Genomic DNA, 17457 nt, shown 5'->3' with positions numbered 1-17457 from the left:
AACGCCAAACTCCAAAGCGTTTGCGATTTCTGACCCCAACGCCAAAGCCCAACGCCAAAGCCCAACTACAAACCACAACGCCAAACCCCAACGCATTTGGGTCTTCTGAACCCAACGCCAAACCCCAACGCGTTTGCGTCTTCTGACCCCAACACCAAACCCCAACTCCAAACCCCAAGGCGTTTGCATATTCTGAGCCCAACGCCAAACACCAACGCCAAACCCCAACGCGTTTGCGTCTACTGACCCCAACGCCAAACCCCAGCGCCAAACCCTAATGCCAAACCCCAACGCCAAACTCCAAAGCGTTTGCGATTTCTGACCCCAACGCCAAAGCCCAACGCCAAAGCCCAACTACAAACCACAACGCCAAACCCCAACGCATTTGGGTCTTCTGAACCCAACGCCAAACCCCAACGTCGAACCACAAAGCGTTTGCGTCTTCTGACCCCAACGCCAAACCCAAACGCGTTGGCGTCTTATGAATCCAACGCCAAACCCCAACGCCAAACCCCAAAGCGTTTAAGTCTTCTGAACCCAACGCCAAACCCCATCGCCAACTCCCAAGGTGTTTGCGTCTTCTGATCCCAACGACAAACCCCAACGACAACCCCGAAAGTGTTTGCGTCTTCTGACCCCAACGTCAAACCCCAACACCAAACCCCAATGCGTTTGCATCTTCTGAACCCAACGCCAAACCCCATCGCCAACTCCCAAGGTGTTTGCGTCTTCTGATCCCAACGACAAACCCCAAAGACAACCCCGAAAGTGTTTGCGTCTTCTGACCCCAACATCAAACCCCAACACCAAACCGCAACGCGTTTGCGTCTTCTGACCCCAACGCCAAACCCCAACGCCAAACCCCAACGCGTTTGAGTCTTCTGACCACAACGCGAAACCCCAACGCCAAACCCCAACGCGTTTGCATCCTGTGACCCCAAATGCCAAACCCAACGCCAAACCCCAACGCGTTTGCGTCTTCTGACCCCAACGCCAAACCCCAACGCCAAAACAAAACGCCAAACCCCAACGCCAAACCCCAAGGCGTTTGCGTCTTCTGACCCCAACGCCAAACCCCAACGCAAACACCAATGAACGCCAAAACCTAACGCCAAACTCCAACACAAAACCCCAACGCGTTTGCGACTTCTGACCCCAACGCCAAACCCCAACTCCAAACCCCAACGCGTTTGTCTCTTGTGACCCAAATGCCAAACCCCAACGCCAAAACCCAACGCCAAACCCCAATGCCAAACCCCAACGCGTTTGCATCTTCTGACCCCAACACCAAACCCCAAAGCGTTTGCGTCTTCGTACCCCAACGCCAAACCCCAAAGCCAAACACCAACGCGATGGCGTCTTCTGGCCCCAACGCCAAACCCCAACTCCAAACCCCAAGGCGTTTGCATATTCTGAGCCCAACGCCAAACCCCAACACCAAACTCCAAAGCGTTTGCGATTTCTGAACCCAACGCCAAAGCCCAACTACAAACCACAACGCCAAACCACAACGCCAAACCCCAACGCATTTGTGTCTTCTGAACCCAACGCCAAACCCCAACGTCGAACCACAAAGCGTTTGCGTCTTCTGACCCCAACGCCAAACCCAAACGCGTTGGCATCTTATGAATCCAACGCCAAACCCCAACGCCAAACCCCAAAGCGTTTAAGTCTTCTGAACCCAACGCCAAACCCCATCGCCAACTCCCAAGGCGTTTGCGTCTTCTGACCCCTACGCCAAACACCAACGCCAAACCCCAACGCGTTTGCGTCTTCTGACCCCAACGCCAAACCCCAATGCCAAAACCCAACGCGTTTTCTTCTTCTGACCCCAAAGCCAAATTCGAACGCATTGGTGACTTGTGACCCCAACGTCAAACCCCAACATCAAACCCCAATGCGTTTGCGGCTTCTGACCAAAACGCCAAACCCCAAAGCCAAACCTCAACGCGTTTGCGTCCTGTGACCCCAATGCCAAATCCCAACGCCAAACACCAATGCGTTTGCATCTTCTCACCAAAACGCCAAATCCAAACCCCAACGCGTTTGTCTCTTGTGACCCAAATGCCAAACCCCAATGCCAAACCCCAACGCGTTTGCGTCTTCTGACCCCAACGCCAAACCCCAACGCGTTTGCGTCTTCTGACCCCAAGGCCAAACCCCAACGCGTTTGCGTCTTTTGACCCCAACGCCAAACCCCAAAGACAAACACCAACGCGATGGCGTCTTCTGGCCCCAACGCCAAACCCCAACGCCAAACACCAAGGCGTTTGCATCTTCTGACCCCAACACCAAACCCCAACGCCAAACCCCAACGCGTTTAAGTCTTCTGAACCCAACGCCAAACCCCATCGCCAACTCCCAAGGTGTTTGCGTCTTCTGATCCCAACGCCAAACCCCAACGACAACCCCGAAAGTGTTTGCGTCTTCTGACCCCAACATCAAACCCCAACACCAAACCCCAATGTGTTTGCGTCTTCTGACCCCAATGCCAAACCCCAACGCCAAACACCAACACGTTTGCGTCCTGTGACCCCAATGCCAAACTCCAACGCCAAACCCCAACGCGTTTGCATCTTATGACCCCAACGCCAAACCGCAACACCAAAAGCAAACGCCAAAGCCCAACGTCAAAACCCAACGCGTTTGCGACTTCTGACCCCAACGCCAACCCCAACGCCAAAACCCAAGGCCAAACCCCAAGGCCACACCGCAACGCCAAACGCCAACGCGTTTGCGTCTTTTGACACCAGAGCCAAACCCAACGCATTTGCGTTTTCTGACTCTAACGCGAAACCCCAAGTCCAAACCACAAAGCGTTTGCGTCTTCCGACAACAATGCCAAACCCCAAAGCGTTTCCGTCCTCTGACCCCAACACCAAACCCCAACGCCAAACCCCAACGCGTTGGCGTCTTATGAATCCAACGCCAAACCCCAACGCCAAACCCCAACGTGTTGGCGTCTTATGAATCCAACGCCAAACCCCAACGCCAAACCCCAACGCGTTTGCTTTTTCTGACCCCAATGCCAAACCCCAACGCCTTTGCGTCTTGTGACCCCAACGCCAAACCCCAATGCAAAACCCCAACACATTTCTGTCTTCTGACCCCAACGCAAAACCACAACGCGAAACCCCAACGCCAAACCTCAACGCGTTTGCGACTTCTGACCCCAACGCCAAACCCCAACGCAAAACCCCAACACATTTCTGTCTTCTGACCCCAACGCAAAACCACAACGCGAAACCCCAACGCCAAACCCCAACGTGTTCGCATCTTCTGACCCCAACACAAAACCCCAACGCCAAACCGCAACGCGTTTGCGTCTTCTGACTCCAACGACAAACCCCAATGCCAAACACCAACACGTTTGCCTCTTCTGAAGCCAACGCCAAACAAAAACGCCAACCTGAAAGTGTTTGCGTCTTCTAACCCCAACGCCAAACCCCAACGTCAAAACCCCAACGCGTTTGCGTCTTCTGACCCCAAAGACAAACCCGAACACGTTGGCGACTTCTGACCCCAACGCCAAACCCCAACGCGTTTGCATCATCTGACCCCAACGCCAATCCCCAAAGCGTTTGCGTCTTCTGACCCCAACGCCAAACCCCAAAGCCAAACACCAACGCGTTTGCATCTTCTGACCCCAATGCAAAACCCCAACGCCAAACCCCAACGCGTTTGCGTCTTCTGACCCCAACGCCAAACCCCAAAGCCAAACCCCAACATGTTATCGTCTTCTGACTCCAACACCAAACCACAACGCCAAACCCCAATGCGTTTGCGTCTTCTGACCGAAACGCCAAACCCCAACGCCAAACCTCAAAGTCAAACTCCAACGCGTTTGCGTCTTGTGACTCCAACGCCAAACCCCAACACCAAACCCCAACGCGTTTGCGTCTTCTGACCCCAACGCCAAACCCCAACGTGTTTTCGTCTTCTGACACCAAAGCCACACCCGAAAGCCAAACCCCAACTCCAAACCCCAACGCCAAACCCCAAGGCCAAACCCCAACGCCAAAACCCAACGCGTTTGCGTTTTCTGACCCCAACACCTGAACCCAACGCCAAACCCAACGCGTTTGCGTCTTCTGACTCTACCGCAAAACCGCAACGCCAAACCCCAAAGCCAAACCCCAATGCCAAAGCCCAATGCCAAAGCCCAACGAAAAACCCCAACGCGTTTGCGTCTTCTGAACCCAACGCCAAACCTCATCACCAAACTCCAACGTATTTGCTTCTTCTGACCCCAACGACAAAACCCTACGCTTTTACGTCTTCTGACACCAAAGGCAAACCCCAACGCCAAACCCCAACGCCAAACCCCAAGGCCAAACCCCTACGCCAAAGCGTTTGCGTCTTCTGACCCCAACGCCAAACCCGAACGCGTTTGCGTCTTCTGTAGTTGCAGAGAGCAATAAGGTCTCCCCTCAGCCTCCTTTTCTTAAGACTAAATAGCCCCAGTTCCCTCAGTATCTCTTCATAAGACTCATTCTCTAGGCCTTTCACCAGCTTTGTTGCCCTTCTCTGCACTCTCTCCAGCACCTCGATGTCTTTCTTGTATTGAGGTGCCCAAAACTGAACATAGTACTCGAGGTGTGGCCTCACCAATGCTGAGTACGGGGGGACGATCACCTCCCTACTCCTGCTGGCCGCACTACTCCTAATACAAACCAGGTTGCCATTGGCTTTTTTTGCCGCCTGGGCACACTGCTGACTCATATTCAGCCGCTTGTCAATCAGTACCCCCAGGTCCTTTCCTGCCAGACAGCTTTCCAGCCACTCTTCCCCAAGCCTGTAGCATTGCATGGGGTCGTTGTGGCCCAAGTGCAGGAGCCGGCACTTGGCCTTGTTGGAGCTCGTACAGTTGGCCTCGGCCCCGTGATCCAGCCTGTCCAAGCCCCTCTGTTAGAGCCTCCCTACCCTCAAGCAGATCAACACTCCCACCTAACTTGGTGCTGTCTGCAAACTTACTAAGGGTGCATTCTATCCCTTGGTCAAGATCATTGATAAATACATTAACAGAAGTGGCCCTGGTACTGACCCCTGCGGAACACCACTTGTGACTGGCCACCAGCTGGATGTAACTCCATTGTTCACCACTCTCCGGACCTGGCCGTCCAGCCAGTGTTTTACCCAGCAGAGCATATGCTCATCCAAGGTATGAGCAGCCAGTTTCTTCACTAGAATTCCGTGGGAAACAGTGTCGAAGGCTTTATGGAGGTCGAGGTAAACAATGTCCACAACCTTTCCCTCATCCATCAGGCGGGTCATCTTGTCATAGAAGGAGATCAAGTTCCTTAAGCAAGACCTGCCTTTCATAAACCCATGCTGACTGTGTGCGATCACCTGGTTTTTCTGTAAATGACTCGTGATGGCACTCGAGATGATCTGCTCCATGACCTTCCCTGGCACCAAGGTCAGTCCGCCAGGTCTGTAGTTTCCCAGATCCTCCTTTCGGCCTTTCTTGTAGATGGGTGTCACATTTGCTATTCTCCAGTCCACTGGGACCTCCCCAGTTATCCAGGACTTCTGGTAGATGATGGAAAGAGGCTTGGTGAGCACATCCACCAGCTCTTTCACTACTCTTGCATGTAACCCATCTGGCCCCATAGACTTGTGTGCATCTAGGTGGTGTAGTGGGTCACTGAACACTTCCTCTTTAAATGTGAAGGCCACATTCTGCCCCCCCTCCCTGTCTTCAAGCTCAAGGAGCCGGGTGTCTAGGGAACAACTAGTTCTACTACTAAAGACTGAGGCAAAGAAGGCATTGAGCGCCTCAGCATTTTCCTCATCCTTTGTCACTGTGTTTCCCCCTCTATCTAGTAAAGGAGAAAGATTCTACGTAGCCCTCATTTCATTGTTAATGTATTTATAGAAACATTTTCCCTTGTCCTTAACAGTTGTAGCTGGTTTAAGTTCTAATTGGGCTTTGGCTCTCCTAATTTTCTCCGTGCATAGCCTCACTACTTCTTTATAGTCCTCACAAGAGACCTGCCCCCTCTTCCAAAGGTCATAAATTCTCCTTTTGTTCCTGAGGTCATGCCAATGGTCCCCATCCAATCAGGCAGGTCTTCTTACCCGCCGACACGTTTTTCGGCACATGGGGACAGCCTTCTCCTGTGCCTTGAAGACCTCCTTCTTGAAGTATGTCCAGCCTTCTTGGACACCTTTACCCTTCAGGGCTGCCTCCCAAGGGATTTTGTCAATCAGTCTCCTGAACAGGCCAAAGTGTGCCCTCTGGAAGTCCAAGACAGCAGTTTTATTGACCCCCTGTAAATGTAAATATTTTACATTTTAGTAACTTCAGACGGTATAGGACAGTGGTGCTGGCTAGAGATTAGCTCCCACTTCTTTATGTATGCTTGAACTACACTAAAGTCAAGGTCTCAACGATTCATTCAAATACCATCATCACTGTCATCAATGGGAGTCAGTCCTTTATTTTGTCTGTATTTAAACAACGCAGTTAAGTGGAGGAATGGAGTTCAATATTGGAGAAGAGAACTTTGTGAAGGGTCTGGACATAATTGTTGCACGTGAGAGGTGAAACAAGCAGTGCTAGTGTAATATCAGTGCATACAGACTACCTTAAGTAACAGGAAACTCAGGCTTGTTCTTATAGCAGGTTTGCATTAAATAGATATGTGTATTGTCAGAAGAAGTCTTAGCACTGTTTTACTTTGCTGGTAATACAGTTTAAGAATTTAAGAGAGAGTAATCACCTTGAGATTGTACCTCAAAACTGCCCTCCTTTTATTGTTTGAATGGCTGGTTTCTGGGAATATACTGAAGTGGCCTTTAAGTTTAATATCTGCCATAAGGTTTTACATGTTTTCAGGGCCAAAGTTTATATGTCCAAATGATGCTCTGGTATCCTTGTTATTATAGTGGCTTGCTATAGCTGAAACATAGTCTCCCTGCACGGTCCTCACTAGTTCCATGACTGCAAATTTATAAGCAGCTGGGATAGCTTCCCTTTTAGGTCAGAAGTCTCTGAACAGCAATAAAGGGAGAATGGAGTTAGAGAATTAAAGCATGTTTAGCTGTATATGAAGGATCAAATATGAAGCCAGAGTTGGATGTGGTGGCTCAGTGGAAACGAAATGTGACTCCATTGAGGTCAAAGCAGTTACATTAGGATTCATCTGTAGTCCCCATTTATTTTTAGTTTCCCTGTTAACTTTCCTTCTTACGTACTTATAGCACACCCCGCCCAATATTCTCCTCAGCTCCTCAGTTTCCCTGTCCTTCCTCATGACAGAGCATTGGGGCTCTGGTTTAACTTGTGGTCAGATATTTAAAACCAACCCAACAACCAAACAAAAAACCCAAACGGGAAGATACCTAACTGCCATTGCTGTCAGCGGAAGTTGTCTGGGAAAACATCCCAATAAATCCAGTACTTACTATGTGCAATCTTCAAAATCAAGACCGAGGCCTGCATACTGATTTTAGAGACACAACTGTTAATCTCAAGTAACTCTGTAGGAATTGACAGAATAGCTCCACATTTACCCTAGTATTATAGCTGAGACTGGATTTGCCCTGTTATTTTTTAAGTTACCAGCATAGCATATGCATATTTACCATGATTAGGAGCTTCAGATCGTTCCTACCATTATGTTTAAGGTAAATATGCAAGGTCTGGGTTCTGTCTTTGGTAGAAGTCCTTCCCAACCTTTCAGAAATCATATTGCAAACATTACATGGCTGCCCTTAGTAAATGTCTGACTTTATTGCCAGTTGCTGGTACAGTCAGTGATTTAATGAACATTAAACATGTCACCTACGTCACACAGAATGAAATGTCACAGCAGCCAAGGGCTAAAACTCTCCTGTTGAAGGAAGCAAGCTGATTGATGTCTTTGGGACTGTATCAAAATTGTACAGGTTTGCCTTAGGCTGTGAGCATGTTTTAACACACACAGTCTCCTTCCAAAAGGAGACATAATGAAATTGGTTTGCCGTAGAACAAGAGAGGGAAAGATCATAGCAAGCTTGGAAAGATAACAAGCTAGAAAAGCTGAGCATTCAGGAAAAAGGGAACCCGAGTCAGGAAAAGAGACAAGCCAACATACTAGTCAGGCCACTATCCAAACAGTTGGAATTTTATGTGGTACACAGGAATGTGTTGGAGGGTTTGTGAAGGATGCTTGAGGAGCACATCAACCAGCATTATCAGACAGGAAAGCTACTATCAAGCCCTGGCCTGATAAATGGTCCCGAAGAGCCCTGAAGAATTCTGTAGTGGAAGCTGGAGTAGTTTATGAAGTGTTTGGGGAATGCAGAGGGAGATAGTGGGGCACCTAGCAGTAGATTACACCCGAGGCATGAGCAAGAACAGCACGCTACTGGGCTCTTAACATTCCTGAAACTCTCCACATGCTTGGCAAAGGTATTTCTTAGAATGAAGACAAAAGCAGACTGCAATTAGCTGATTTGGGAAAAAAGCACTGGCTATTTTAGTCTGTCTTCTGGCAGCTCCACAGGGGGAGCTCCCCAGCCATGAAGGCCTGCAGCCGTGTCCCAGCCTGAAGGGATGTCGGAATGCTAATCACCTTCCTATAGGGTTGGGCGACCCTGCTCCTTTCAAATGCAACATACAAAGGTCAATTACTACAGTAGCAAGTTTTCGTCCTCCCTCCCAAGGATTTGTGTGTGAGACCCTCTCTCACAGCTCACAAGAGCCCCATGAGACTTGCGGTTACTTCTCCCTTTTGCCCACCTCTGCCCTGGTCTCAGAATTTCCAGTGGTGTCACCTCTGGCCCCCAGACTGGGTAAACTGAATGCTGTGGAAAAAAATGGCTAGTAATAAGCCACATTGTAAGATGCTGTGCATGACGAACCAGGTGCTAAGGAAGAGCTGTGATTACAGAAGTGGTTTTGGTGAAGTGACTGTAGATTTTTTTCCCCTTCTTCTGTAACAGAGTGCTTTGAGACAGGCGCTGACAAAAAATGCCCCATTGCTGAGGCCTTCCCTTTGGCTGGCAGTCCTGTGTAAGCTGGAGCTAGGCCAGAGCATCAGGTTGCCTTCTGCCATGAAAAGCTAGAACTCTGATCTGGAAAGAATTGGAATTGCCCATGGAACGCTGTCAGACACACGATCGGATAGTGATTTCCTGAGGAGAGGATGAGCAGGCTTCAGTGTTATCCGAGATCAGTATTGAGAAAAGAAAGTTTGCAACCATGGCAGCAACTGCTGTCTCTTAAATGTTATCCTTTACAGGGCTTGGCGCCCTGAACTCTAACAGAGAATCTTAGTCCTTCTTGCGGTGAGTGAACAGGGCTGAAGGAGCTGAAAGATCTTGCACAAATCAGGGAATAGTTGCTCCTTTTGCAAGGAGCTCCTTTTGCTGCCTGTGGATATATGTGATTGCACGTAGATTTGTGTGATTGCACGTATATCTGCAGGCACATGCCTTATGCATGGGCTCTGTTACTTTCTGCCACTGTCATTTCAGTGTTGTGGTAATTCCCAGTGCCAAGCAAGGATGACACAGAGAAGTTGCCTGTCAGTTATGTTAAACAACTTAGGACTCTTGGCTATTAGCCCACACAAAGTGATTGTGATCTTCAGCTGTTTTCAAATAAACTGTGCAGATTAGAACTGATGACCGAGATAAGTCACTACGAACATAACTGATTTTTAATATTTAGAATGTTTATGCTCCTTTAGTTGCGAAAATCTTGTAATTTCACATGACATCAGGCTGTGAAACTTCGTCTGAGCAGTGATTGTTCACATGCACTCAACTCATCCCATTTTAGGATCAGCTTCTGTTAATATCCAAAGTCTTTCTACACCTAAGACAGCTCTTTAAATCCTTGTTGCATAAATTCTGGTGGATTACTTTACTTTTAGATTAGTCCATTTTAGTAGATTGTGTTTTCTCAAGGTCTGAAATTAGTATAACTTAAGACGAGTCTAGAAATAACTTATTTTCAGGTGAGGATTCCCCAGCTTGTGCTTCAGCTCACAAATGCACATGGGCACACCTACACATGTTCTGTGGGCAAACGGTACCGGTCACACAAAGACACATGTACGCTTCTGTCAGAGTCTGTAAGATGTAGTGAATGTTGACCAAATTTGACATATCGTTCTGTTTATCCCATCACACTCATGTGATGGAATTTAGGTTTCTTTTCCTACCTTCCAAGCTCTTCTACCTTCTCACTCCCACAGATCCTTTGCTTGGGAACTTGTTGTTAAAACACTGCTAGAAGAAGTTGCATGAAAGAGAGTCCCCCTGTTGTCTGAATGACAAGACATAGTGGGAAAAGTGATGACTAGTAAGGCAAAAGAAATATTTTAAAAAGTAATAGAGAAAAAGGCGTGGAGAGGATTGAGAAAAGCTATAGGTGAAAGAAGGGGAGAGAAAAGGCACGCTGTTGAAATAAGCAAGGAAAAATGGTATTTCACTTTCTCTCTTGGTGTCTGTTGCAGGGAGGAAGGATGGTGACAATAAAGAATGGAAAGGTCAGCTGAAATGTAAGTTGCCGGTTCATTGTGAGAAGAAAGGGGGCCTATACCCTTCCTCAGCTAGGCAGAACAACTCAGTGGACTGCGATCCCCTACCTTTCTCACACTGGTTTCATCCAGGTCCAGCCCCACCAGCTTTGGACGGGTACCTCTAGCCAATGGGAGTAAACAGACAGGCATCTGTTTTCAGATGCTGGCTGGTGGGAGATGACAGACATGATCCCAGGCTTCCCTGCAGAGAGTAACTTCCAAAGGGTGGAATGTGGAAAGTCCTCTGATATATCAGCTTGTTTTCTGCAATGCTTAATTGTTGTTCCAAATATAAAAGTCAGCAGCAGCGCTGTCCAGGAAGAACAGTTCATAGAACGCAATAATGTGTCTTGAGCTACTGTGGAGCAGGAACCTACTTCGTACTTTATATGATCCTGGCTTTTTAAAGAAACTTTACAGCCAACTGAAGTCACATCCACTTCCTGTCACCCCAGTTCTGGCAGGAGAGCATAAAGGGCCTTTCATCCTCAGTAGTCCCAGAGTTTCAGGAGCTTGCCCAATGATTGCTGGAAAGTCAGTGTCACAGGGAAGACCAGAGCCCCATTGCTAGTCCCTGCTCTGACTGGTCTGCTAACATGAATGAAAAGAGACTCAAGCAACTAAAACAGTTCATAAAATAAAACCAACTTAGAAAGATGTCCAAAGAGGAACAAATCTGAAGTAAGGAAAATCCGACAGTGAAGCACTTATCATATGCAGCTGTAGTGCACAGTTGATTTTAAGGACTCCAGAATTAGGACTGCAGTGTGCTGTGTTGATCAGCATGCAACACATTGGCAAATCACATTGAGTGCACTAGAAATCTTTTTGCATGTGCACTTGCCTTTTGGTAATAATCATATTTCACACAAAAAGTGCAAAGCCTTTGGTCTTTTGCACGTGCATTGATGTGGCTTGTGCTTGCTTTGGTACTGCACGTCTGTTTCTTGTGCCATGCTGAAGTACAGCAAAACACTTGAGTATCTTTTTTAAGAACAAAGCCAATCAGATGCAAATTTGGACACAGGCATATGCATCTTTTTGAGTCAGAGTTAAGCAGACGTGTATGCTTTTCAGTGATGCAGTTATTCCCTCTGCTTTGCCTGATGCCATGAAGCTGCCTGCTTAATCCAGCGCTTTTATAAACTGTATTTTTCAGCTCCACTTTGACACCACCAGTCATTATAATCTGTTTTAAACATGTATGCTGATTAATCCAAGGTGTCTTGTTTGCAGCAACCTAGAACTTTGAATCTTATTCTCTAACTTAATCTCCTCATTAATTTTGAGGCTTAATTTTGGAATACAAATGACAGTGAGCAGGAGTGAGCCATGGAAGATGCCAGGCACTGCTTGCTGGCATAGGAAATGGTCTCCCGGTGGAAGCCTTGAGCCATCTTGCAGGTTGCTGCTTAGACTCTGGTAGCCTGGTACCTGTCAGAGGAAGGGGAAAGAAGCACATCCTAACAGCTGGACATGTATCCTGGTGGTCTGTCATAGTCATCAAGATTCCAAGCCTAAACCTGGGAATGTGCCGAGAGCTGATGGGTTAAGCTGGTGGTTAGGATGGCATGCTGCCTTATGAATGGTGCCAGTGTTACAAGTACTTCTTTTATTATAGGAGTACTGAGAGTTCCCAGTTATGCTGGATGCTGCCCAGTAATTCATGGGGTAAAAAATAGTCCACGACCAAAACAGCTGACCACGATATTCAGCAAGACAGTCAATGGAAGGTGCTTTACTTGAGGGGATGTTATTAGCTGTATTCTGCATATAGGTGAACTGAGGTAGAGGAGGGATGAAGATTACTAGTGCAGGGAGGATGTCTCTGACAGAATGGTTGAAGCGATTCAGGCTACAACATGAAGCAGTTATGCCTGTAGTTTTTGAAGTGTCTGGCCTGGCATAAAAAAATAGGAAAACTGCTGTCTTGAAAATGAATCCGAAAGAAACATTTCCCATCCTTAATCCATTACACCTCTACATCCAGTCTGTACACTGCATTTTGGACTCCTTTGGAACCAAATCTTGCGGGTGATTGTTGTTAGTATGAAAGGATACTTTCTGTAATAAATTCCAAGACTGCTTCTTGCTGGAAAAGCCTGATGTGGCATCCTGTACACCACTGGCCAATCTCCTACTGACTTGGCCAGCAGGATCTCACCTGAGCCATTTTTACAAAGCACAGCATCTGGCATTGAGCAGAAGCTGGTTGATTGTTTTATTTTTTTAGCTAGTTTCCCAGTCCACTCTGGAAAAAGACCAGCCTATCAGAATCGGCAGAGGACAAGGGTATGTTAGGATGGGGCTTGGCAGAGAAAAAATGGGCAAAACATGCTGCCATGTGACCTGCTTCTTGCCAGGAAAATTGATTCTCTCCCTTCCCAGAGCTCTCCCAGCTGGGATGCCAGGGAGAGGAATAGCAATGGTTTTGGCATATAAATTGCAGTGAGCACTAGGATAAGCTGAGGAAGGACTGGCATCATTTGAAGCGTGCACGTTTGTCAGAGGAATAGAAACCATAATGTTCTTCCATCGCAGATCCAATGCATCCTTTCTACAAAATTGGCTGGCTCATGAACAAACTGCCCCCGACAGCCGTAACCTCTTACTTGTCAGTACGAAATGCACACGCATGCCGCCATTCAGTTTAAACATTAGAGAAATCTTTTGCTAAGGGCCGATTGCCAGAAGGGACAGAATTTGTGACATACTTGCTCTGGACTGAAACTCTTAAACAGTAAACACTTGTGCAGTAAACCTTTCTATGGGAGTCTTCTCTAAAAGAAGGCATTTTGCAGGTAATTGGGAAATGGAGAGTCAGCAGGAGGATGAGCAGATACCTGCTGCAAAAAAAAGCCTGCCACATTTTTCCTCTAAAAATTCCAAGTGTTCCCACGTGCTTGCCACCTGGCTGTCTGTGAAGGTCATCTGTTTGCAGGAAGACAACAGACTCTGTGGGAATCGGGTATGTGTTGGCTCCTCTCTGAGCTTCCCTATTTGCCAGTCCTTGTCAGACTACCATTTGCTGAGGTGAAATGTCAGTATCTGCAAAATTCAGTCATTAATGTTGCAGAAGTAGGAGCCCTGAACTGAGTCCTCTTTGAGGTCAGACACTGTGCTTCTGCTCTGCCCCAGCAATGGCAGGAAACCAATGACTCAGTACTCTCAGGAGTTTCCTCACCAGAGGGAAGCAACACAGACTGACCTGTCAGTCTGTGCACAAAAAACAGAGACAGTTTTACTTTCAGCTTTTAGCTAGAGATAGTGCTTTCTTGCCAAGCGGAAAAGGTACAGTATGAGAAGTGGTTACACATCTGCAGGCAACACTAAATTTATTCTCACAGCCCAGTTTAAGAGTAAGTGGAGTGTAGATGGGATAGACCCAGGCATACTGAAACTCCAGGTGCTCGTACAACACCACAAATCACACATATCCATTCCTCCTACTGCGTGCTCTTCAGTCCTTCATTTCAGCTTCTATTCTCACTTCTTTGCTCCTTAGTTGCTTTCAGTACAGAGACCCTGAGGATCCTGCTTTATTCTCACTCCTCTTTTGGCAGTGGCAGAAGAGAGCGGTAGTGGAGAGATATAGTCTTAGTCTCGTCACGAGCAGAATTTTGGCTGGCAGGAGTATGGAGGTTGCCAGTACCAGGACTGTCCAGCATCTTTCACAGCAAGCCCTTTAGACTCTTTTGATGGCAGAGAACAAGGCCTTTGATTACTTTACAGAATTTAAGGTATGTTTTTCAAGCTGTTGAGGAGAGAAGGGGGAAGGGAGAGGCAGACTTGACCTGGGAAGCAATGTACCACAGGAGATAAATGGCCCTGCTCCAGCCAGATAAAGCGCACAAAGTAACTATGTGAGAAGAAAAGATAGAAAGAGACATGGAAAACATATGTGGCCGAGGCTGGTGACAGCATTGTTCTCTGACACCTTGCTGAAAGCAACATTCCCACAGGGAAAACATTTTCCACCCCAGTGGGTACCTATGAGAGAATACAGCAGTTGTGTCTCACTGCCTTTCTGGAAGGAAAGCATCTCTTCTTAGATTTTTTTTTTTTCCCCTGTCAAAGCAGAGACAGCTTCCCTGCTGGCATTGATCCCTGCTGCCCTATTGGTTTATGAAGCTTTGCCAGCGTGAGAAGAGCTATGTCTGCCATTGGAAGTTACTGCGCAATAAGGTATGATACAAATTTGCTGTGCACTAATTAATCAGCATGCTTTGTGAAGAGTGAGACTGAGGAACTGATTCCATTCAAGGGTAGTCTTACTGCATGCCAAGAACCAGACTAGCCACACACTGCTGCCCAGTGAGAGTGGTCTTCTTCCTTTCCAGTCGCCACTCTCAGTGCCACTCTCAGTGCTACCAGTTCTTTCCTGCTCTGTCCGTTGCTGACTGAGCTTACTAGCCCGGAAGAGGGCAAATCCATTTCTTTTTTGCTTGGACTGGTTTTCTGTTGGGTTGAATGATTGAATTGCCTCATGAAGTGTTCTGATGAACCCAGAAATGGCATGACACAAACAGTGGGAGTGAGGATGGTAACAGGAGACTTGGCTTTCCATCTTGGCCACAGTGTACCATTAGATTAGATCAACCATATCATCTCTCTTAACCCCATGAGTGTCTGTATAAGGAACAGGTGTAGCATATGCCGTATGCTGCACATTCATGACCTCCCTCACTCTGAATGAACTTCCTTTTAGATGGGAGTTCCTTCCTTCGAGAAGGGTGTGCTTTTCTGGTCAAATTGCAGAAGAGGATCTTTTTTTGATTACTCCTAGGTGCATTCACATTAAATTTCCGTCTTTTTCATTGTCTCCTCTGTGTTGTCGTGTACTTCAAAGGGGATGGAGGAGAAAGGCTGCTATATTGTGTCTGTTCTTCAAAGGGATAAGATCCATTATCCTTTTCTCACTTGTGTTGGCAACCAGCCAGAGTCTTAGTCTCCTGAAAACACGGGCACTGTATGCGAGTTTTATGCTGGTCCCTAAAGGCCAAGGGAGTGTGTCCTTTAGAAGACTGCTCTTAACAAATCCGTAAGCAGAGGAGTCTGACTTTGTGGACAGTAATAGGGGCATCAGCAGAGGTAAAGCTCTATCAGTAAATGATACTATAACCCAGGAGAACTTTCCAGTTGCTCCAGAGTTTCTCAAGGCCTTGAACCTTAACATGCACTTTGCCAGTTTGAGCCCTAAAAGAGAAGGAAAAAAAAACTGGCCAGTTTTACGCCGGAACAGGAGAAGCGAGTTGCCTTGTGTGTGATGGCAGTAACCAATGAGGAAATGATCAGTATGTATCTTTTCACTGAAGAAAGAGGTTTTGCAGTCTTAGAGTATGGCTTTCCAAGTTGTCCCTGTCTTGCAGTCCCATCTTTCCACCTCACATGGTCTCTCTTTCTCTTGCCTGAGAGCATTGCTCTAAGTTCCTCCTTAATTCAAAGGCATTTTGATGACCAAAAAGGACACGGAAGATGTATATGGGCAAGGAGCACTTGGAATCCTTGAATCAATGTATTGTGTCTCATTGTTTTCATTACTGTCTCAATTTTGCTTTTCCAATTGGGAAGGAAGAGACAGAATAGAAAGGTAAAAATAAAATGTGTGTTGGGAAAGGGAGCTGTTGATCCCGTGGGTTACTCAGAGTGCACAGCTTTGCCCTAAACCTCATTGTTATCTGGGCCGCAGGCCAAATGTTTGGCTGAAAAAAATATGCATAGTTCCAAAACACTGTGATAATTTATGTCCTCTATTACAATACCACTGAGTAAGAGCATAATTCTTTTTAGTAAACATCTGATAGCATGATAAATACAGTCATCTTTTCAGAGAAGCTACCCTAGCTCCGGCCGTGGTATTTATCAGAGCAAGCAAGAACAGCCAAACAATTTTGCATGTCTGGTTTTCTTCTTGAGCCTGTCTCCTCTTTAGGTCAAATCACATCTTACCCAGGAAGGTTTGGATGGATACCAAAAAATAACTCCTAATTTACCTTATGTAATGTCATTACCAAAATTCAGCATTTCTTAAAAACTGAAAGATGGAATCCAGGTTATGCTGTCTTTAGGTGTCTTTCCGCTCTTATACTTGCAATGCATTTAATCTCTCGAGCCTTACAGGCCTTTAGATGCAGCTGTCCAGGTGAAAAACAAGGGCAGTGACCCACGAGTTTTATAAAAACATGAAGGTAGAAGTTCTTAGTATGACAGTCCTCCGCTTCTTTCCTTCCCTTCAAAATATTTCAGAAGGGCAGAAACTATATTTGGCTTAAATTTTACTGAGGAGCTGCCTCCAAGTCCTATTTTCAAGCAATGAACGGATGTCCCTTCTTCACACAGGGTTGAAGTGTAACGGTAGAATATCTCTCCTAGGTAGCAGAAAGACTGCTTTTTCTGCAGTCGAGTTTGCCAGATTGTTGCAGGTGACTGAAGAAAAGCTGGAGGTGATATCCCCTACCACTGAAACAGAAGAATCCTGAAGGGGACATCTGTCCACCACGTTTGATACCTACATGCTGATTCTCTTCTCATTCAGCTTTATACAGCCACAATTCCACTGAGCACATTGAATTAGTCTAGATTTACACCACAGATAAACAGAACCTGGATCAGATCTTTGGAACTAGACTGTTAACAGGCATAAGAACCCATGACTTTAAATCCTCTATATTACTGTGCTAAGCCTGTTTACCCTCTAGTTCAGTAGTCACAGTGAACACAGTTGTAGTTTATGTCCTTAACAATTATGTTAGGAGGAGGAGGCAGCAAGATCTATGCTTCATCTCAGGACCAGCTTGCAGTAACCTGAGTAAATGGGAGTCATTAGAGTTACTCCAGTTTTAATTACAGTGGTGCACCTGCACAGAGAACGTGGCCCATGCTGGAAGGAACAAACTAGCTTTGCTCAAATCCTTTTGCAACTAAAGGGAAGAACCACGAG

Source organism: Leptosomus discolor, unplaced genomic scaffold, assembly GCF_034619465.1.
Source record: "Leptosomus discolor isolate bLepDis1 unplaced genomic scaffold, bLepDis1.hap2 HAP2_SCAFFOLD_28, whole genome shotgun sequence".
Taxonomy (NCBI): Eukaryota; Metazoa; Chordata; class Aves; order Leptosomiformes; family Leptosomidae; genus Leptosomus; species Leptosomus discolor.
Note: the sequence above shows the minus strand (reverse complement) of the source record.